The sequence below is a fragment of the Podarcis vaucheri genome (genome assembly GCF_965113315.1).
Source record: "Podarcis vaucheri genome assembly, chromosome: 9".
Lineage (NCBI taxonomy): Eukaryota > Metazoa > Chordata > Lepidosauria > Squamata > Lacertidae > Podarcis > Podarcis vaucheri.
The window spans coordinates 73,087,095-73,111,247 of NC_138767.1; the positions used below are offsets into that span (position 1 = coordinate 73,087,095).

A 24,153-nucleotide genomic window follows, 5' to 3' on the forward strand; every position below is an offset into this window, starting at 1 on the left:
GTCATGTGGCCAGCATGACTAAGCCGCTTCTGGCGAACCAGAGCAGCGAACAGAAACGCCGTTTACCTTCCCACCAGAGCGGTACCTATTTATCTACTTGCACTATGACGTGCTTTCGAACTGCTAGGTTGGCAGGAACCGAGCAACAGAAGCTCACCACGTCGCGGGGATTAGAACCACTGACCTTCTGATTGGCAACCCCTAGGCTCTGTGGTTTAACCCACAGCGCCACCCGCATATAAATGTGTCCTATTACAAATGATTTTTTTGGTTACCTTACAAAAGGTTCTTTTTCAAGGACGCTGTTGAAAAATCTTCCAAGAGCCATATGCAAGACAAATGTCAGCTCTGTCGCCTTAACTTAGAAACATGTATAAATACATGGTAAATGTACACTTGTCTAATGTTGTAATGGGGCTTTGTGATTTTGTTGTCCTAGATTTTCATAATTTGTTCAACCATGTCACTGCCTGAGTCTGAGAATGCTTTCTTGCAACATAGCAGGCAGAATCACGTGAACCTGCCTATTTTTGAACGGACTAAGAGTGCTTGTGTTACTTCAGTTATGCAGTCCTGCGCATGTTATCCCAGAAGCAAGTCCCACTGTGTTCTGCAGTAGAATTGTGCTTTAGGGTTGCAGCCTTCAAAGACTTTTGTCAGTGTCAACCCTTTGCTGTCAGTGGGACAACTCAAGAGGAGGCTATTGTCTGACCCCAGCTTTTGCAGCACAATCGCCATTAGTCATTTCCCTAGAAGGCAAAGCTCACGCCTCATTAACCAACATATTCTCCAGATCCATTCTCACAAAGCTGAAAGGCTCAAATAAATGCGCAAAACATCACAAAGACCTTGTTCTGGAAAGGTGGAATGCAACTCTCCTATATATAAAAACACATCTTAAATTTCTGTTTGGAAAAATTAGGATGCCCCTTATTTCTGTCAAGCAGTTTTAGCAAAGAAACTGCCCTACGGTTTCCTTGTTACATTTTGAGAACATTGCGGTGTAAATTTACAAAGCTAGCATGTTTTAAGGTTGATTTCTGCCTTTCCTGTCCTGTGAAGGAAGATATAAAGATCATACACTGAAGTCTCTTTCGGCCCCCAAATTCTCACACGGGTGTTTCTGGCCATATGTGAGAGAGTCATTAAAGTGTTTGTTTTTATCTAAGGTGTTGGATTAGATCTGGGCCAAGTTATTTAGGTGACCTTGAGCCAAGCCTCTCCCTCAGCCTATCAGACAGGGCAGTTGGAAAAATACAATGAGGCAGGTGGGGGAGAACGCTGCCTTGAGCTGCTCTGAGGAAAAGAGAGTTATACATAATACAGTGGTACCTCAGTTCTCAAACGCCTTGGTACTCAAACAACTTGGAACCCAAACACTGCAAACCCAGAAGTAAGTGTTCCGGTTTACGAACTTTTTTCGGAAGCTAAACGTGCTCTGTTTTGAGTGCCACCCTTCCGTTTTGAGTGTTACGCTGAGGTCTGTCTGTTTTTGCTATTTATTTTGCATTTTTCTTTTTATGGTTCTTTTTTGTTTGTTTTTGTGACTGTGTGGAACCCAGTTCAACTACCGGCTGATTTATTGTGTGACTGCAGTATATTGTTCATTGCTTTCATTTTATGGTTCAGTGGTCTTGTTAGATAGTAAAATTCATGTTAAATTGCTGCTTTAGGAGTTCTTTTAAAAAGTCTGGAACGCATTAAACCATTTTGCATTACTTTCCATGGGAAAGCGCACCTTGGCTTTGGATCGCTTTGGTTTTGGAATGGACTTCTGGAACAGATTAAGTAGGAGAACCAAGGTACAGTGGTACCTCTGATTGCGAACGGGATCCGTTCTGGAGGTCTGTTCACAACATGAAAAGAGTGTAACCTGAAGCGCCGTATCTGCGCACGTGCGCAGTGCGATTTGGCGCTTGAGCGCATGCGCGAGCAGCGAAACCCGGAAGTATCCCTTTCCAGTACTTCCGGGTCGCCACAGGACGTAACCTGAAAGATCGTAACATGAAGCAAACATAACATGAGGTATTACTGTAGCCCTGTAAAAACAGTGTTTTTTTCTGGGGATACTGAAGAGTATACTTACTTCTTGGTAAGCACTGGTACCTTTCTTTCTCTCTTTCTCTCTCTAAAAAAAGCACTGTAAAATAAAGAGGATTCATTCCCCAGAATTGGGCTGAATTTTGCCCTAGCTTAGAAAAGTTCTGGCATAGTGCTCGTATCAAACACCATTATGCTTGTGTGAGAGACAGAAAGAGAATGAGAGAGGTGTATAGAAAACTGAGTCAGTGTTCATCTGTTTTGAAGTAAGAATCTGGCCTAGAAAGGTTTGGAAGACAAATCCTTATCATCCTGAATGGCACCCTGCCCCCCTTTACAGTAGCGGCAGTTTAAATCACACAACTCAATTAACAGAAATGTTGCCATTAAAATGCAGCACAAGCTCCTCAGTTCTTACTTTGCATTAAAGAGTTTTATGAGGTGCCTCTGTCAAACGGTGCTGTTGGAAACAGAAGTAGTGGGGCTTAATTGGCATTTACACGCTTGCTTACTTTGTTTTGGAATAAATCCACCTATTACTGAGGGCCAGCAAGGTCTCTCCCTAAACGAGAATGCAAAAAACCAACAAACCAACAGTAAATGAAGCTTTTATAAGTTACTGCATTTATGTCCTCCTTGCATCCTGCTCATTAACCAGACAAAACATTTTAGAATTTCATATTGGATTGTTAGATGAGCTTGATTCAAAATTAAGTGATCGCCATCATATCAAATAATGAAATCTACTATCTATTATGAATTGTTCGATTCTGGCTCATTTTATCATGTGTTGAAACAAGGTGTTGTTGTTGTTTAGTCGTTTAGTCGTGTCCGACTCTTCGTGACCCCCTGGACCAGAGCACGCCAGGCACTTCTGTCTTCCACTGCCTCCCGCAGTTTGGTCAAACTCATGCTGGTAGCTTCGAGAACACTGTCCAACCATCTCGTCCTCTGTCATCCCCTTCTCATTGTGGCCTCCATCTTTCCCAACATCAGGGTCTTTTCCAGGGAGTCTTCTCTTCTCATGAGGTGGCCAAAGTATTGGAGCCTCAGCTTCAGGGTCTGTCCTTCCAGTGAGCACTCAGGGCTGATTTCCTTCAGAATGGATAGGTGTGATCTTCTTGCAGTCCATGGGACTCTCAAGAGTCTCCTCCAGCACCATAATTCAAAAGCATCAATTCTTCGGCAATCACCCTTCTTTATGGTCCAACTCTCACTTCCTTGAAACAAGGTAGCTGGAGTCAAACCTTGAAATTAATGCAGAATTGTAAAACCCACTAATATTTGCTTTCAAGTTTCTTGCCTAAACAGAACCCTTTCAGCACTGACCAAACATCTCCATATGTCTGTCATGGAACCCCTGAAATATTTCTGGGGCACACTTTTAAAATTTAGTCCACCATGGCTTCATTTCTACGTAATATATTGTTTTAAAGATCACAAGTAGGCCACATAAGTTTACATGTTTCTTCCCCCTACTTCCTGACTCATAAGCCTGCCCTCCTTCAGCAGCCTCAGCCATGGTTTACACTAAGCAGGTGTTCCGTCATAACTAGGATTTAAAACCATGTATCTACATTTGCAAGTAAGAATTTAATTTTTGTTGGGCTGAGCAAGAATTCAAATGGGAAGGCAGAGGACAAAGAGATATATTCTTACCTGCTTGTGTTATAAGACTTTTAAGGTCTTAGATATATAATAAATGTTCATAAATGTACCAAGCAAAAACGTACATAAATATATAAACCACATGTCTGAAGCAGCACCGGAAGACAGTCCTGAAACCATTTTGACTCCCAAGCTGACCAAATGTTTCTCTGCAAGGAGGGAGGAGGTGGAAAAAAACTTCCTTGTTACAGGAATTTAATAATCACCATTTCAAAGGAATGGCCAGACTACCAGGAAAGGCAATCAGATAAAGCATTATCAGATAAGCTGGCAGACAGGAAAAACAACAACATTCAAATTTCTGTTGTAGACCACGTTTTCTGTGATGCAGATATGATGTTTGTGGGGTGGTGGTCTTGGGTTACACCCCTTCTGTGATGTATATATGATGTATGGAGGGGTGGTCTTGAGCTCCAGGGCAGGAAATTTAAAATGTCTATATAAGGTCAGGCACACCTTGGTTCTGGGTCCTCCTCCTTTCCTGCGGGTGAGGGGAGCATCCTGTTGCAACAGCGTTAATAAAGATCAGGCTTACTAGCTGCTTTGCTTCTCAATATTCTCTGGTTGGCCTCTGTTATTTTCTCCTACCAATAGGGAACCTATGTGAGGACTCTGTATGGGCTTTTGGATACCCCATAATGGAGGAAGGGCAGATTTTGTTTATAACACTTGCCCATGGTCAAACAAGGAAAAGCACAGAGCTGGAGGCTGTGATGGCTTTGTCCAAATAACAAGTTATTGCGTTTCTGATAGTCCCACAATTCGTAAGGTGCACAGTAGAAAATGATGCCATTTTGGGGTTTCCTGACATAAAATATCAAATCTGGCAGGATTTGATGGTGCCTTTCCCAAACCAAACTTCCTCACTCTGAAACTCTCTGAATTAAAAACATATATCATAACACTTTGGTGGTATTTTTTTTTTTTGGGGGGGTGTATTAAATTTAGCTTAAATTCTAGTCTAGCTTTCCAGCAGACCATTCCAAGGCACGGTGGGGAATAGGATACTGGATCTCTTCGTACATCCAGGAAAGCATATTTGCTTGCAGAATCCATGTTTAATTTTGCTTTTCTTATGGGGTATTCTACAGCATCGTGTACTGATCTGAGTGTCCGACTGGGTCTGGGGAGACACAGGGTCCACTTCCCATTAAGCTCACTGAGTGACCTTGGGCCAATCACTTGTTGCGTGTTGAGTCCCACAGTTGCCACCCCCCAATAATTCACACTTCACACATCAATTTTTGTTTGGGTTTTTGGCATAATTTTGGCCACAACTTTATTTAAATACAAAATATGTGAGTGGTTGCTTAGGCACTGGTTATGACTATCTGTCCATGCCCTCAGGGACAGAGCTGGCATTCCGGACACCAGCGGAAGCCAGAGGCATTCCGGACACCAGCGGAAGCCTTAGTGGGAAACAAGTATTGGGTGAGCAAATGAAGCTGGGCATCAGTCCCTCACTACTCACCCTCATGTTCCTTTGGGGCTTGCACGGCCCAAGTCCGATGCCAGGGACAAGGACGAAAAGAATGGCAAGCCCCTGGATTCCTTTAACGGAATTCCCTTCGCATCATTTGGAGGGGTAGGCACTTACCCCTCCAAGAACCACCTTAACCAATGCCTAACCGCCAACCTTACAAGTTGTGACGATTTGCTACGCAGTAGGCGAAAACCAATGGCACCAGCCAATCAGCCAATGGCAAAATTCCTACTGTGCCCCCGCACCAAGGCGGACGACACCATGACAGGCAATAGCAAGGTCAAGCGATCAGGAAAACCTCCTATTAAAGGGAGGGAGGGCGGGTGATCCGAAAGCAAAACGGCCAAGAGGAAGTCCAACCCCTGGCTCCCTATATTTATAGACTCTACCCCTCCTCTGAATTTAGCAACATACAGAACTCCCCAGCAACCCAATATTAACCCTTTAACAGGCTTGGATTTTCTCAAATCTGCCTAGTCATGGCAAGGTGGCATGTTTCCCCAACCGCAACCCGTGCTCTCTGGTTATGGAGAACACGCTTTGCGTGTTGAGTCCCACAGTTGCCACCCCCCAATAATTCACACTTCACACATCAATTTTTGTTTGGGTTTTTGGCATAATTTTGGCCACAACTTTATTTAAATACAAAATATGTGAGTGGTTGCTTAGGCACTGGTTATGACTATCTGTCCATGCCCTCAGGGACAGAGCTGGCATTCCGGACACCAGCGGAAGCCAGAGGCATTCCGGACACCAGCGGAAGCCTTAGTGGGAAACAAGTATTGGGTGAGCAAATGAAGCTGGGCATCAGTCCCTCACTACTCACCCTCATGTTCCTTTGGGGCTTGCACGGCCCAAGTCCGATGCCAGGGACAAGGACGAAAAGAATGGCAAGCCCCTGGATTCCTTTAACGGAATTCCCTTCGCATCATTTGGAGGGGTAGGCACTTACCCCTCCAAGAACCACCTTAACCAATGCCTAACCGCCATGGAGCCTCAAGCTCACCGCCAAACCACTCACAGCCCCAGCCAAGCCCTTAGCTTAGCCACCACTGCACCTAGCCAAGCCTCGTTCCCAGAGGCAGAAAGATGCACCCCATCAGCCCTAAAAAGGGGCGTAGCTTGAAACAGTATCGCCGGATGGGAAATCACATCACCATCCAACTCAAAAATCTTCTTAGCCACCGCAGAATTGATGCGTTTCCTGGCCCTTTCTGTGGCTGCCGGGCAACGACTGCCCAACCAAATGCGGCGTTGCAATAGCTTAGACCAAAATATCTTAGCTGACGGCACCAATGTTCGCAGCATCTCCAAGTCACACAAAATTGCAGCACGAAGTGAAAGACAGTCCACGGATACCAGGTCGTTCTCACCCAGCTGCACCACGATAGCCGTGGGCGGCCCTTCCAAGAGCAACTGCCTCCGAATCCTTGGCAGGAACTCAGACCAGCGCATACCCCGCCTGGACAGCCACGACAGCTGCACATGTGGAGGGAAGCCGAGACCTGGACCCAGCCTGGACTGCCGTGCTGCGACACCAGCCCAATGGATGATGCTGTGCCCTACCAACCAGATGCGAACAGCCGCCAGACCTGAGATAAACAAAAACAAACAGTATAAGAGTCCGAGAGTACTAACGAACATAGCCCCGAAAGGCATTCGACTTCCAGCGCCCCAAATCCTTTATCCTGGCGGCCAACAAACCCCAATGAGCAGCCGTTGTTGCAGCCCCAATCCTAAAGGAGTGAGGGGCGAAACCATCTGACGTGCCGTCACAAGCGAGAATCGCTTTACGCATCACCTGTGCAAACTGGCGTCTCGTTAGGGGCGACCCATTTTCATGTCTAAGCAGAGGCCCATCACCTGTGACGCGTACTGCTAAGTACTTACTGACATCCTTCACAGGGCAAGGGCCTGCCTCTCCCGTAGCAGGGAGACGAATGACGGCACCGCTACCCTTCTGATCAGTCTTAGAAGTTCTGACTGTGACTCTCAATTCTGCGGGGGTTAGCTGCACATCCCTGAGCAAAAGGCCCCTGGAACGACCATCTCTGTTGTCTTCAAATACCAGTTCACCCACTCTCATAGCTCCAAAAAAGGCAATAGAAAAGGCAGCCGAGAAAAGGCGAGCCTCGTACCCCGACCAGCACACCACCCTCAGCCTCTTGCGCATCCTGCTCAACAAATCAAAGGAAATGGGGCACCGAGAGGCTGGCTGGGATGGACGAAGTCTGCCCCAGCCTTCGAGGGCCCTGCGCACAATAAACCTCGCACATGGGTCCTTATCATAAAATGTCTTACAGAAAAAGGCAATGGCAGCCACCTGTATCTTAATAGTTCTTGCTGCCCACCCCAATTGAAATAAATGTGCTAAATAACTCAACACCTGCGAGGAGGTGGGGGGAACACCTTCTAAATTAGAGGTTGTCTGGCGCGAAAATGTCAAAAAATCGGTCCAAGCCTTTTTGTAAGATCTAAGGGTAGAAGGGGAAACCGAAGCCGCTACTCCCTGCAAAACTAATTGCTGCCAAGGTTCCAGAGATGATCCGGGAAATATTCCAGACGTATCCGTGCCTCTGGAACCAGAAGTCTGAACCGCTCCATCTGAAAACGGGACAGAGCATCAGCAATTTCGTTAGACACCCCAGGAATAAAACGTACAATGCTGTGGCTCAAATGTGCACAGCTGCTCCTATGAAAAAAGGAAATAACAGACAAGCATCAGCACAGACATCATTGTGACACTTCCTGATATAACCCTTGTCAGCGTCAGACTTCCAATGACCCGTATTCACAATCCTGTCTACTGACAGGCCCCCAGTGTGCAGCCTTTGCAGCAGCACCCAATCGTAAGGAATGAGGAGTGTTCAGCGGTAAGCAAGCCGCAGGCTGTAATAACTGGTGCACGACGTAAGCACATTGATGCCGGGCTAACGGGAACCCATTTTCATGCACTAGGAGTGGGCCAGCCCCCAGGGAATAAAAAGCCAAATATTCTGTTATCCATAACGGGGCAAGGGCCCTCCTCACCTGTGGCGGGAAGCCTGATTGTGGCACTCCTGCCCACTAAGTCTGTTTTAGAGTTACCAACTCTAATGACAAGCTCCAAAGGATAAGGAAAAGTCCTGAAGCAATAAGCCTCCAGACTCTCAGCCCCGTGCTGGCTCCAACAACCATTTTCCCAACCCTCAGTGCGAAAATGCAGTGGACTACTGAAAGGAGTCTCACCTTGATCTTTAACCCGCAGACAAGTTTTAACTTGTTGCAGATACTGCATAGGTAAAAATTGACCGACTTCCTGCCCACTGTCCTATGAGGTTGGAGCCTATTCCAACCTTCCAAGGCCCTGCGCACTGCAAACTTTATACAAGGGTCTCTGAAAAATAAAGCTTCAATGTAACAGACATTGCAGCGGACTGAATTCGGATAGTTATAACCGCATGCCCAATCTGCAGCAGGTGGACCAAATACTGCAGGATCTGCTCAGAGGATGGGGGCCAATTTTCCTGAATGGCCGAGAACTGCCAGCTTAAGGCTAAGAAATCCATCCAGGCCTTCCCATAAGAGGTAAAAGCAGAAGGGGAAACGGAAGCTGCCGCTCTCTGAAATTACTAATTGTTGTCAAAATGCCACAGGTCTGGAAAAGTCTGGCAATAGCTGAGTCTGGAGCCCAAGATCTGAAGCGCTTCATCTGAAAATCGGATAGTGTCAGCGTAATTTGGAGAGTAGAAAGCACAATATTAAACCTTAAGTGGCGCAGCTCGAAAGCATGAGCGGAGGAGCGGAGACTGTGCTACAGCATGAGGACTGTTTTGCCAAGACGCTCACCACTACCTGGTTATCAGACCAAAAGCAGATCTGATGGTCACTGAACTCCTCGGGCCACATGTGAACTGCTACTACAATGGGGAAAACTCAAGAAAAGTTATGTCACATGATTGCCTCACCACACCTGGCTTGAGGCCATAGCTTTGCACACCAGCAGCCCTTGAAATAAAAACCAAAGGGCAAAGATCCAGCAGCACCAGCATGAACCTGAAAATCCCTGAGCGGGTTCAAGGTATCCTGCCATGGCGAACTACTATTGCATACATTCAGGAATTGCTACCATCGCCTGATATCTGCCTTCACCATGCTGGGTAGGCATACACAAAGGTAAGGGGACCTCTGTCAGCATCGCCCTTGAGCCAGTGCCACCAACTGGACTCATCCACTTCAGCCCCAACTGGGCTAGGCGAGCTGGGTAGCACTTCCAGAGACCACCTTCTGCACAGGGACAGGTCAAAGTGCTGTGGACTCACAGCTTAAGAGTTGTGAGCACCGGATTCACTCCCACAAAAAGACAGTCGTCACACAGCAGAGTCTAGCAGAGTATATAAACAACTCGGAGAGCAGCTCTGTAGAATATCTTCTTTATTCTATCTACAACTATACAAACTATATACAGAGCTTAATAGGTCTAAGTATAAATAAATGCTGCACTGCACTGAGTGTCTGCAGCTGCCCTTAGCAGCAACCTTATCTCTACACATGATCTCTAAGACTCAGTCTCTCTCCCTCTCCGACACTGACTGACTGACTGACTTGGTGCTGGAGCAGAATAAGTAGAGACCAGAACACGCCTCCTCCTCTCTGGAGAATCAGCAGACTCCTCAGGAGATTCTTGGATATGGGAGGGGTGAAATCTAGGCAGCCTGGCCTAGTGGGAAGATTAGTTAAGTGACCCAGCAAGATCGGATCTGGTGAAGCATCACTTGCTACAGAGGAAGTATTACAAATTAACTTCCTTCAAGGCAGACAGCTTCTCCATAGCCAAGTGGTATGTTTTAGCAACGATATCCAACTGGATCCCTAAATAAAATGGGACTATGGGCAAAAGGTATTGAGCTATTGCTTGCCAGCTTCCAGCCCCCGCTTGGGCAGGGGGCATCTTGTGCTGCCATCATGATATGTAAATTTACAGGGCCGACGCTGGCCAGAACCCCTAAAGAAGTCCCAACCAAGCTGCCGCCAAGCCAGCTTCCTTTTCAGACACACACTCTGTGCAATGCAAAAAACACACTCCGTGCAGAGCACACACTCTCCATGCAATGCAACTACACACTCCGTGCAATGCAAAAAGCACGCTCTGTGCAATGCAACTACACACTCCGTGCAATGCACACACAAACCCTCCGTGCACTGCAACTACACACCCCGTGCAATGCAAAACACACTCCCTGCAATGCACACCCTTCGTGCAATGAACTACACTCCATGCAATGCAACTACACACTCCGTGCACTGCACACCCTCTGTTCAATGCAACTACATACTCTGTGCAATGCACACACACTCCGTGCAATGCAAAAAACAACAACAACACACTCTGTGCAATAGAACTACACCCTCCATGCAATGCACACGCCCTTCATGCAATGCAACTACACTCCATGCAATGCAACTACACACTCCGTGCACTGCACACCCTCTGTTCAATGCAACAACAAACTCCGTGCAATGCAACTACACGCTCCGTGCAATGCAACTACACACTCCATGCAATGCACACACCCTCCGTGCAATGCAACTGCAAATCTCCTAGCAATGCAATGCAATTGCAGCCCGTGCAGCGCCGTGCTCTGCAACACACAGAGCAAACTGCAATGCGGGCACGCAAAGGTGCTTTCTCCCAGTTGCATATTGCAAACATGGTGCCCGTTACATCCCTCGCAGTGAGGTAACCACCAAAAGGACTTAAGTGTCCAGGTTAAGCAATTGGGGAGCATGCAGCTGTCCCATACAGGGACCAATCCTGCAACCTAGGCATTACTGGCACTATCCGCTGACCCAGTGAAACCAATGCTTCATGGACCACATGGGGACACTATTGAGGCCAGAAACGCTTCCAGGCCATTGAATTATAGGGCAAAGCCCTAGGATCACCTGCTAGGCCAGGCATAAATGTTTCCAGTGAAATAGCAGAGTTGAGGTAGCCCGCAGCTTGTCCAGGTACCCCTGCTTGCCCTTTTAGAGGGAAGCACCCCTTCAAGAAACCCAAAGTTCTTTTTTCACAAATGGGCCGAACTACCCAGCAACAGAATAGCCCCTAAGGAGCAGTTTGGTTTGTTTTGTTATAACAATGGCTAAGAGGGGTATATGAACCCTGTCTCCCAGGTCCTAGTCCTGCACTTTAGCCACTAAGCCACAATGGCGCATCTCTAAAATGGCAGTCGCCACTATCAGGGCAAAACAAACTTAAAGAAAATAAACTTGTTCAGAAACAGCATAGTTCAAGAGCATATACAGAGTGCTCATAGTCCTTGGAGGCACAGGGAGCCATAAAGCCAACCTTCGGGGATACTATAAACGAAAGTGATACCAGCTAAGCTGGGAACAGCCCTGACTAGCCCCACAATTTCAACAAGAGAAATGGGGGAAACCTTTTTGCAAAAGAAAGCCCCTAACGGGGGCTCTCTCCCTATTGGGAAAGGCAAGCCACAGATACAGGGAGAATCTTCCCACAGGGCAGGGTAAGGGGTGGGGTGGGAAATTGAACAGGAAAAGGGGGGAATTAAATTATTTAAGGGACTAGAGAGGATTAAAAAGAAGGGGAAAATAAAGAAATAAAGGAATGTAACCAGACAATGAGAAGATTGTCCAAGTGCTCCATGTGATCCGAAAGCAAAACGGCCAAGAGGAAGTCCAACCCCTGGCTCCCTATATTTATAGACTCTACCCCTCCTCTGAATTTAGCAACATACAGAACTCCCCAGCAACCCAATATTAACCCTTTAACAGGCTTGGATTTTCTCAAATCTGCCTAGTCATGGCAAGGTGGCATGTTTCCCCAACCGCAACCCGTGCTCTCTGGTTATGGAGAACACGCTCTCTCAAACCAAGGTGTTTTGCAAGGATGATAAAATGGGTGTAGCGAAAACTAGAGCCATGATCAAACTGGAAGAAAGGTGGGTTACATATAAATAAAAATAAATTACCGTATTTTTCGCTCTATAAGACGCAACAGACCACAAGACGCACCTAGTTTTTGGAGGAGGAAAACAAGAAAAAAAATATTCTGAATCTCAGAAGCCAGAACAGCAAGAGGGATCGCTGCGCAGTGAAAGCAGCAATCCCTCTTGCTGTTCTGGCTTCTGGGATAGCTGCGCAGCCTGCATTCGCTCCTTAAGACGCACACACATTTCCCCTTACTTTTTAGGAGGGAAAAAGTGAGTCTTATAGAGCAAAAAATACGGTACATAATTCTGCAGTGTTCCGCAAAGTTTATATCTAGCACTTAACACAGAAAACTCAGTTTACCTCTTTTGTTAAATACCGTCGGCAACTGTCATTTATCATGAACTACATAACATCAAACTACGTATTGTTTTTAAAACATTCTTATGACCTTCTCAAAAATTCCAGATTTTTGTTTTTGCTATAGAAAACTTCCTTTCTCCGCAGATGAAGCTTAACCAGCACACAGTTTTGTAGTCATTAGCATTCTGCTGATTGAATTTGATTATTTGCCTCAGGACTTTGATGTGAAATGAATGGCTTTTGTGCAAAACGTTTTGCCGAGAGGCCTTTGTGTGCTTATAAATTGAATGTATTGATGCACAACTTGAAGCAAATTGCACTTGAACAGAACAAGCCCCTCCTGCTGTAAATAAATACTCAGGAAAATTTATTGTTTAAGCTGAATTTTCAAAGTTCAGGTCTGCTGATAAATGTCTGGAGGTGGTTTTTTTGCCTGAATTGCTTTATTCATTCATACAAATTCAGTCAGGGGATTTCAAGGTGACCACAGTATGACTGGTAGAGAAATAACATTTGAGTGTATGCAAGTTAACGTGACAGGAACATATCCCACTGACTGTGCTATTTTCCCTGTCACAAATCCCACTCAGAATTCATCAGGGTCAAATTTCTAAAACTCTCCTAGCTACACAGCACAGCTTTCTAGCAATGAGCTAAGGCACATGTATGAAAGTAATCTTTTGCCCTCCACAAATTTCATCAGGGAAGAGCTGTAGATATTATTATTATTATTATTATTATTATTATTATTATTATTACCCCACCCTTCCCGGTTCAGAAAACCGGGCTCAGGGCGGATAACAACAAATTTAAAACACTTAATTGATGCAACAAAAAACAGCATAAAATACAGTATAAAACGTGAATAACAATAAATTTAGAATTCAAATTCAATTTAGGGGGAAAATCCATCCAATAAACATTAGATGATCACCAGGGCTAGCTGGCTAAATTAGTCCTATTTGGGCCAGCGAGGAGACCAGGGGAGAATTAGCTGTGGGATCCCAGAGCGGGTAATCCTCATAAAAAGGGAAGGGGGAGGAAAGGAAGGGGAATAAAAGATCAGGCTAAGTTCAAATTGAAAGCCAGGTGGAATACCTCTGTCTTACAGGCCCTGCAGAAGGAGGTTAAATCCTGCAGGGCCCTGGTCTCATGGGACAGAGCATTCCACCTGTTCGGAGCCATCACTGAGAAGGCCCTGGCCCTGGTGGAGGATAATCTGACTTCCTTAGGACCCGGGACCTCCAAACTATGATTATTCATGGACCTTAAGGTCCTCTGTGGGGCAGACTAGGAGAGGCATGTTTTCTGCTTGCACAGCATTCTACCAGTGTTTACTTGAAGCAAACACGCAAAATGCGGGTGGCATTCATTCATTTTATGAAACTTTGGCAAATCTGGGTAGGATCCCAAGACTTAGGTACATATGTGTATATCGTTCACACTTCATGCCAACTGCATTAGCCAATTGGGGGCCCTCCCCTCATACCTGACTATGAAGCCATGCCGGCTGATGGGAAGACATAACATTAGCTACCATACATTTAACTGAAGGAGAGTAAGCATGATATCAGTGTGTGCTTCAATATGTGTTCATATCCACAATGTGTTCCATTCACCATGTTTGCAAAAAATAATAATATTAAGTCCTCACAAAGAAACTCAGCATTTAACTGTTCCTCTTTAGGACCACACATTTATCTTTCTATGCACAGTGCCTTTCCATATTAAATATTACTAATCATTCCAGGATAATACACTTCATTTTCAAAGCTTTCCACCCATAATTTCAGAATTTCCAAATTTGTTGATTTTGCTGTATAGTTACTCTCCTGAATTGTGTGTGAAGACCCCCAAAACCACGCCCAAAGGAGGACACAATAGACACAGATTTCAGTTTAAGGTTTTTGGCATTAAATTTTGGGCACAACTTTATTGATTACAGCATGTGAGTGGTTGCTTAGGCATTGGTTCCAGACTACCTGAACCTGCACGGTGGCAGGAACAGGACTGACACTGGACACCACTGTATGTCAGTAAGGGAAAGCATACTGGGGGAGCGAGAAGCTGACTTCGATCTCACAGCAAACCCAAGATGCTCCCAGGGCCTCTGGCGTGGCCCTAGCCCCTTGACAGGGTTCGGACAAAAGCAAGGCAAGCCCTGGATTCCTTTAATGGAATTCCCTAGCAGCAGCAATGGAGGGGCAGGTACAGCCAACCACGTCCCCTCCCCAAAACATTGAACCAAATGCCTAACCACCAACCTTACAAAGTTGTGACGATTTGTTACACGGTGGCCAAAAACCAAGTGGCACCAGCCAATCGGCCAAATGGCAAAATTCCTACCTGGCCCCTGTCCGAAACAGACGACCCCATAGAAAGGCATAGGTAAAGGGACACCTGACCATTAGGTCCAGTTATGGCCGACTCTGGGGTTGCGGTGCTCATCTCACTTTATTGGCCGAGGGAGCTGGCGTACAGCTTCCGGGTCATGTGGGCAGCATGACTAAGCCGCTTCTGGCGAACCAGAGCAGCGCACGGAAATGCCGTTTACCTTCCCACCGGAGCGGTACCTATTTATCTACTTGCACTTGATGTGCTTTCGAACTGCTAGGTTGGCAGGAGCAGGGACCGAGCAATGGGAGCGCACCCCGTCGTGGGGATTTGAACCACCGACCTTCTGATCTGGAAGTCCTAGGCTCTGTGGTTTAACCCACAGCGCCACCCGCGTCCCTATAGACAAGCATAGCAAGGCCATAAGAACAACCCTAAATATAGGGAGAGGAGGGCGGGTGATCCGCTGCACGTCGCAAGAAAGTGAAACTCTCCAGCGATGTGCAGCAGCTTAAGTAGCCCCTCAGCAGCCAATAGCCAACCCAACTGATCAAATTTCTGCCCCAGCAGCAGAGGGGCAAGCAATGCCGTGTTGTGGCCATCCAAACGGTCCCGTCCCACAACAGGTAGGCAGTTTCTGGTGATCTCACCGCAACACCGTCCTCCATGATGGAGGACCCAACTTATAGGAATTTGGTGGGGGTTTTATGTGGTTGTCAAATGTATTCAGCTTTTTTATAACACATCAACATAATGTGGAATGTCAGAATGTCAGATTTTTACGAACTGTAGCAGATCTAACAAGTGTTTAATAATTCAGACTGAACTGAAGTTTCCTTGTATCTCAAGCAGCAGAAAGCTTGCTAGATCCTAGTACAAAAAAAATATGTATTCAAAACAGAAAATATGGAACAGTAATGCTTTGGCATTATTTTGAGTTATTTTTAATACTATATCTAAAAGAACTATTAAGAATGTAATTAAAACATAAGAAAATGCTTTAGTTCAGACCTGCAAAACTATTTGACCCAGTAAGCCAATTGCTGCTCAGTAGCCATGCATAAATAGGGACACGGGTGGCGCTGTGGTCTAAACCACTGAGCCTAGGGCTTGCCAATCAGAAGGTCGGCAGTTCGAATCTCTACGATGGGGTGAGCTCCCGTTGCTCGGTCCCTGCTCCTGCCCACCTAGCAGTTCGAAAGCACATCAAAATGCAAGTAGATAAATAGGTACCGCTCCGGCGGGAAGGTAAATGGTGTTTCCGTGCGCTGCTCTGGTTTCACCAGAAGCGGCTTAGTCATGCTGGCCACATGACCCGGAAAAACTGTCTACGGACAAACGTCAGCTCCCTTGGCCAGTAAAGCGAGATGAGCGCTGCAACCCCAGAGTCGTTCATGACTGGACTAAACTGTCAGGGGTCCTTTACCTTCTAGCCATTCATGTAGTATGGGCTGCCAGGTGGTAGTTCTGGCAGTTCCAGACAGGCAAGAAAAACTCAAGGTGGCCTGTGAATGGCTGATAGGCCACTTGCAACTACCTGAACATGTTGTAGCTAACGCTGCTTTGCAGCCACAAATTAATCCTGAAATGTTTGCATGCACCGCACATTTGCATGAGCTGTAAATTGGCTGCGTGTCAAAAGACAGCCTTACCTGAATATTAGTAAATATGAACTTTACAAACCTGCTTGCCCCACCACCATAGCCAATGTTTGTGTCTTTAACAATGGCTTGGTCTGCAAACATTAACAGGGAAGTCTTTATCTCCCTGAGATACAACACAAAAGGCCACATTCATGGACAGCAAAATTATTTTTAGACAAATAATTTCAGTCAGCCTCAGGCACACTTGGCAGTGTACTATAAATAGAGTCCTTTGCTGACACTGCTGGGATCAGTAGTATCTGATGATGCAATAAAAATAAAACACTGTAGTATTCTTTAACGCATGCCAGATGAGAGTGCAAGGCAGCTTCACAGCATTGTGGAATATTTGTCACAGTTTTGCTTGCCCACTGGCAAGAGAAGAAGTGGTAGTGCTGTCATTTCTTACCTGCAAACAAGACTCGAAAATGTGTGACTACTTCAATTTCATCCAAGGGAACTGTTATGAATCAGTGTGCAGGCAGGTAGGGTCTCAGCTGGCGTACCAGATGGAACTAGTAGACAGTTGCTCTGGATACAGAATTAACCTGCACCTCCATGGACAGCTGTGAGTCCAAAATGACCCACAGGCTGCACACCTGGTTCTTCAGGGGCACAGTTCTTCTTGTTTGGCAATCACTCGTAGCTGAGGAATATTGTCTTCCATGAACACGGTTTTAACAGTGAGTCCGTAAGTGACTGTGGAGGCCAATTCTGGATCCACATGTCCTTCCACAGTGGGGACATTGGTTTCTGGGCGGGAGTTGATCACAGTGTGGATTTGCAAAGAGTGCCTTCCTCTTAGCACGTTTCTCCCTTGCGTCCTGAGTTCGAGTGTCTTCAAAGCCCATGACACATTTAGTAAAGGCTGTTCTCCAATTGAAGCACCTGAGGCCAGTGTTTCCCAATTGTTGGTGTTTATACTACATTTTTAAATTTTTTGCCTTCAGACAGTCTTTAAACCTCTTTTGCTGACCACCAGCATTACGCTTTCCATTTTTAAGTTTGGAACAGAGTAGTTGCTTTGGAAGACGATAATCAGGCATCCGCACAACATGACCAGTCCAACAAAGTTGATGTTGAAGAATCATTGCTTTGACACTGGTGATATTTGCTTCTTCCAGTACACTGGTATTAGTTCACCAGTCTTCCCAAGTGATGTGTAAAAAATTTTGAAGACACCATTGATGGAAACTTTCAAGGAGTTGGAGATGGCATTTATAAGTGGTCCATGTTTCAAAAGCTGGTAGTACAATAGCTTTGTAAACAAGCATTTTGGTTTCCCTGCGAATGTCCTGGTCCTAAAACACTCTGCACTTCAATTGGTTACCCCATTCAGAACCAGGGTTCCCCCCACCAGCCAGAAATAGTTAATTCAGATGTAGCTTGAAAAGGCTGTGCTGCAAAGGGGCAGCATGGATAGAATTCATTATCTGGATAACTATTCCCATGCCGTGCAGAAACCAGAGTACTTTCGCACCCAGTACTTCCCGGTGCACGCTGCAGTGCTATGAAACAAACTTGGAAACAAACTTCTTGCAGTGAGCAATGACTCCATTGATGCTGCCCACCATTGTGGGTATCCTATCCATTGTGATGGATGTCAGATTCTGAAGCAGCAAGTTAATTTCTGTGGCATAGTTCTTGAAGGTCAGAAATACACCCTCACTTCCTGTTTTTCCCTTTGCGTGTTCCAGAAACTTTCTTTCACTGTAAAAAATGCTGAACAACATGTGCACCATAACTGCTACTTGCAAAATGTCACATAGGTCAGTGCTTTCATCAAGACAAAGTCCAAAAGACAGACAGTTATTTACATCACGCACCGGCTGATGTTTCAGGTCAGCAGAGATGGCCTCCGCTCTTCTTGCAACTGTGCGTCTAGGCACCTGCAACTTCTGCATTAATACATTTATGTCCTTTTGATAGGGCAAAGGCAGGTGGCCAAAAAGGTTCTCACTAGCAGTTAGAAGGTCCTCCCTTCACTGCTTGTCCATCCTTGAAGGGTCCCCTCCACCCAGAAATTGCATGGGGGATTTTAAACAAGGTCAGCATAACACTTGCTTCGAGCTACGGATCTTGTGAAGAGAGACAATAGCACTTTAAGTTTTGTTTTTCGCTTGTTGCCTTTTCCCGGACCTCAGAAGCAAGAGGAACGTTTTGTGAGGAAGTGCTATGTGTCGTGAATTTCACATTGCACTTTCTGGAGAAGGCAACAGCCACAGAGCAGATGAAGCAAATCACTTTCCTGGTTCTTTTTTTTAAAAAAAGACAGAACTCACCAGAACTCAGGTGAGTGCCATTGTCATTATAGGAGAACAAGGGAGGCGTTCACAGTGAGTTCTGGCACCTCTTTTTCTAGAAAAATAGCGCTGTGCTTTCTCTTTCATAGCCTAGAAAGCAGAACTTCTCCCATTCTTTGGTGAAGATGTAGGTCTTTTTGTCTTTTGGCCCCCTCACTCTCTTTATACCTTCAGATAGCATTAAAAAATAGCACTTCAGTTCCACTTCTATTCACAAGTATTGCCAGACATAGCAACAAATCCATATTAAATGCTTCCAAGTAAAAATCTGAAGCTCAACTTCCATAGCAGGCTTCCTCAACCTTGGCCCTCCAGATGTTTTGAGACTACAATTCCCATCATCCCTGACCACTGGTCCTTCTAGCTAGGGATCATGGGAGTTGTAGGGCAAAAACATCTGGAGAGCCAAGGTTGAGGAAGCCTGTTCCATAGGCAATGAATGAATATATCACCAGAAGACCAGAAGAATATGTCACTAGAAGACCCAATAGTAACTGGTGACCAGGGCACAAAAGCACACTCCACTAAGCCAAGGAGTGTGTTGGAGAATATTGAACCCTGCACAGTCAAAGATCCATTCCATCCCAACTCCCATCCCAAGCACTGTGGGCATGAAGCTCTCAAGTGCCATGATGTATTTAAGAGGGTGAGCAGCTAGCCTTGGTTCTTGAGTTAGCATCTCCACTTGCACTATGGTGAGGGCACTTGATGAGTCTACGAGGGCCCAGACCTGCTTGCCTCAGACTCTCACTTGCCACATATATGGGCTAATCAGCCATAGTTGGCGCCCAATACAACACCCTCCTTCCAGAGACTGTCCTTGCTTTATTCAGGCTCCTCCCCACCCCTTGGGGCCTGTGACGTTTATAAGTCATCACCCCCCAGCTGGAGGCTTGCAGCCTCTTATCAGATCCACCTGTCCTCCATCACTTTGGCCACTATCTGAGTGGGCTTTCCCACTATTGAAGATGGTCGACTTAAGAATGTAAGGTTAAAGTTTCTGTAAATGGATCAGTCCAGGAATCCAACAATTCAATACAGTTGTCCACCTGAAACAAAACAGTGTAATCAGCTAGGAAGTGGCTGTCTCAGTATTTAGAAATGTAAATTGATGGATGGGAAAGTAACAAGGAACCTTTAACACAGGGGTATGCAATAGCTTGAGGCAGCAGACAATCTCAATTCTTTAAAGAGCAATCGTTAAAGATTTATGAAATTGATTCATATCACTTTATGACAATACACTAAAATTAAGTGCTGATTAGGGACGACCTTGTGGTACTAACTTAATATTGAACGGATCTCAGGAAGAGTTGTGTTCGCTCAGCAAGTTTTGAATCAGATTAAGTCACTTCAGCTGCCCCAGAGTGCTTTAATGGTCTGTTATCGGGTTGAATGGGCAGAGCAGTCTATAGGTGGGTCCACACAGCAGTTTCCTCCAGCAACCACAGTCACCAAGAAGGATCTGATATTTCCCAGAGAAGGAAATGCATTCACTCACTTGTTCAGCAGTGAACACCCAGAGTTCAGAAGAGAAACTGCCTCCAGGAGCAGAGTAAGGAAAGCTATGGTCCTCCAGTATGGCCATTGGGCAGAGATGATGGACGTGTAGTCCAATGGCAACTGTTGGGCCACTCCTGCTCTGGAACCTCAGAAGAACATTGTTGGATCAAACTGAATGCACCTGTCATCCAACATCTTGTTTTCAGGGCCCAGTCAGATGTTCTGGGCACCCACAGAGGGGCATGAAGGCAACACCTGCCTCTGCTGACCTGCTACTTGGCACAACTGGTTTCCAGGCTCTGTTGAGACTTGCAGAGTGGTACGCTTTTGCCTACACATTTTGATTTCAAACTGGTGATACGTTGCCCAGAGTCATTGGGGTAGATAAAGAGCCAGCCTCCTAGCCCAAAACTGTTCTTCACCATGTCCTAAATACTTGTGGTTAACTGTGGTGATGTTACCTTCCACTGACCTTTCCTGCTGCTGATCTCTACTTAGAACTTCTGGGTTGCTTTTTCATGCTTTGATCCTGGCTGAACACAGTCTTTTCTTTTCAGATTCCCTTTGTCATTGCGCTTCTGACCTCGCGTCAGTTGTTAACTGGTTGTGAGGAGTTTCCCTCAACATTTGCTGAGGTCCTGACCTGATCAGAGCAGAAGAGTCACCAAAATATGCCAGATACGAGGCAGAAGGAATTCTCTGTAGCATTGCTACTTCTGTGGCATTTGTTGCCACCCAAGCTCTGTTAGAGAGCAATACTGAAGGCTTCCAAAATATTCTGTAGGCTTATCTCGTTCCACCTGTCACAGGTTTTATCTTGAAAGAGGGTTTATATTCTACAACTGGGCTTGCCTAGAACTTCAGACGCTTGGGTTGACTGCTTCTTTTATCTGTTGTGGTTTTTAAAAAATCATTTTACCCAGGAATATTTTGTGACTTTTTAAAACACACATTTCCTGTGTTTTATTCAAATGTTTTATGTACAGTAGTACCTCGGATTAAGAACTTAATTCATTCTGGAAGTCCATTCTTCACCTGAAACTGTTCTTCACCTGAGGTACCACTTTAGCTAATGGGGCCTCCCGCTGCCTCCACTGCACGATTTCTGTTCTCATCCTGAAGGAAAGTTCTTAACCCGAGGTACTATTTCTGGGTTAGCGGAGTGTGTAACCTGAAGCGTCTGTAACCTGAGGTACCACTGTATTGTTATGTTTAACTTTAGATTCTGCTTTGCGAAAAATGCTTTAAAAGGCATTAAATAGGTATAAGAACTTTGGAGTTTGAACCAGTTACCGATGGCTGGAGCCTAGTACCAAAATCCTTGGCCATATGCCTTTGCCCTGCCAAGATAGTCACATCTTCCAGCTTCACCGCACTAACTCCCTGCTTTTGACAACATCCATAGCATCCAGTCGCAGCCTCTTTTCTGCCACTCTATGCAACCTATGGTGTTGTGTTTTAAGGCAAATGCTTTCTTTTGCTAAAGGCTTTGCTGCCACACTGTGGGGGAACAAAAGCTCTACACATGTAAGCACAGTAAGTCTGTTGTCTTTCCTTGGGGGAGATGCTTACAGTTGTATTTTGCAAAGGTTTCATTTGAAAACAATATGATACATAACATTAAATAGGCTGTATTTACAAGTGAAATGGTAGCATAAGTCCAGGGGGCGGAATGGGAATTTGGTTGGCTTTGCTTTTTCAATTTATGGTGTCTTAATTTATGTTGTAAACTTCTTAAGAGTTTTGTTTAAAAATTGCCCAAATAATAATAGTTAACTAATAAGTCTTAAAGAGACAGTGTACTATTTGGGGCAGGGATCAGTCTTCTGTTTATGGTACTCTCTAACATACTATGCACACTTACACGGCTATGTAAATAATACTGAACATTTGTAGGGTGGATATGTGTTTTCTGCTTGGATAGGCTGTAGTCCCAAATCCAGCTTGCAGATAAAGAACTGTAAGATGGATGAGTGTGGCCTTGAAGTTGCTCATCAGTCTTCTTTGGCAATCACTCGTAGCTGAGTAATATTGTCTTCCATGAACACGGTTTTAACAGTGAGTCTGTAAGTTACCATGGAGGCCAATTCTGGATACACATGTCCGTCCACAGTGGGGACATAGGTTTCTGGGTGGGAGTTGATCACAGTGAGGGTTTGCCAAGCGTGCCTTCTGTTATGTACTGAAGTTCTCACCCTGGGCCAGCAGGGGGATACTGTAGATAGTTATGCAAATGAAGGATCGAAAGTGATGTTCAATGATTGGATAGTTTGTATGCAAATGAAGGATCGAAAGTGACGTTCAGTGATTGGATAGTTTTAGAAAGTTGCTACAGTTACGTTGTTCTGGAGCTCTATATAAGCAGGCTGACTGAGCTCTTCAGTTCAGTTCTGTTCTGGCCTCTGAATAAACAAGAGCTGTTTGAAGAATCGCTGTGTTGTCTGATGTGTTCACCCACAACTTAACACTTTCCTCTTAGCTCATTTCTCCCTTTCGTCTTGAGTCTGAGCGTCTTCAAAGCCCATGACACCTTTGGTAAAGGCTATTCTCCAATTGAAGCACTCATAGGCCATTGCTTCCCAAATGTTATAAGATAAAACTGCTCCTTTTCCCATTATGGGGTATCCAAGAAGCCATACAGAGTCCTTAAGTACGGTAGGTTCTCAATTGGTAGGAGAAAATAACAGAGGCCAACTAGAGAATATTGAGAAGCGAGGCAGCTAGTAAGCCGGAATCTTTATTAACTGTTGCAACAGGGTGCTCACTAACCACACACAGGAGGCAGGAGGGACCCAGAACAATGGTGTGCAAGCCCTTATATAGACTTTTGAAATTACCCACCCTGTAGCTGAAGACCACCCCTCAAAACATCATACATACATCACAGAAGGAGGCGGGCTACAGCAGAAATCCTGTCTGGCAGGATACTGATAATGGTCACTTGATTGCTTTACCTGGGCAACCTGGCCATTCCTTTCGAGATGCTAAACACTTAGTTCCTGAATCCAGGTCACAGGCTCACCCTATTCAAATACAAATACGCCCTTAAGACAGGGTTTGTGAGCAAAGAGACAGTGGGGACAATATTTGAGGTTACTGGAAGAGCCAAGATGGCTTCAGGATTGTTCTCCTGTACTATTTCAGACACGTGGTTTATATGCTTATGTTTATGTTCACCTTCTACATTTATGAATGTTTATTTTATATATATATAAGACCTTAGAATTCCTATAACACCAATTGTCAGTGTTTATACATTTTTTTTAGATATGCCTTGAGACAATCTTTAAACTTCTTTTGTTGAATGCTGGCTCATGAGTATTTAGCACCTGGACAACAAACTGGGCAGGCACACAGGTCAACTGGTCCCAGTCTTCCTCACTACAGTGAGACAGTATTGTATTAGTTTTTAAATTATGGAAATTATTTCCATGCATGCACTCATAGGCATATGCAAATTTTATGCAAATCTGTGTCATATTTTTGCTGACCAATTTCCTAATTTTTGGCAAGCCCTAAGTGCCCACCTTATGCCTCTGCATGTTCAAAACACTTCATACCTTACCACAACTGTATACAGCTACTTGGCAATATTCTCCTTATCTTACTTATTTTCTATACTGCCCTTCTTCTGATGATCACAGGGTGGTTTACAATATATAAACACAAACATATATACAATAATAACAAACAAAAACAATACCCCCTCCCAGTTCAAAGCATAGCTGTCAACTTACAGATTTGATAATAAGGGACCAGCAGCCTTGAAAATAAGGGATCAGCAGCCAAAATAAGGGATTTTGCTTAGCTTATGCATGTTGGGGCTGCTGTCGTCCTGGTGCAAGGAGTTCCATCGGCCCTTCCCTGCCCGAGAGAGAGG

General features: G+C 45.2%; 1 protein-coding gene and 1 long non-coding RNA gene across 5 annotated transcripts in view; one reads left to right on the forward strand and one right to left on the reverse strand.

Moving 5' to 3' along the window:
• The window catches only part of LOC309540556, a 294,876-nt gene that overhangs the window by 189,315 nt on the left and 81,408 nt on the right, over positions 1-24,153 (reverse strand). The gene's annotated exons all lie outside the window — the stretch shown is intronic.
• Positions 1-24,153, forward strand: part of KCNIP4 (potassium voltage-gated channel interacting protein 4) — a 443,652-nt gene that overhangs the window by 179,633 nt on the left and 239,866 nt on the right. The gene's annotated exons all lie outside the window — the stretch shown is intronic.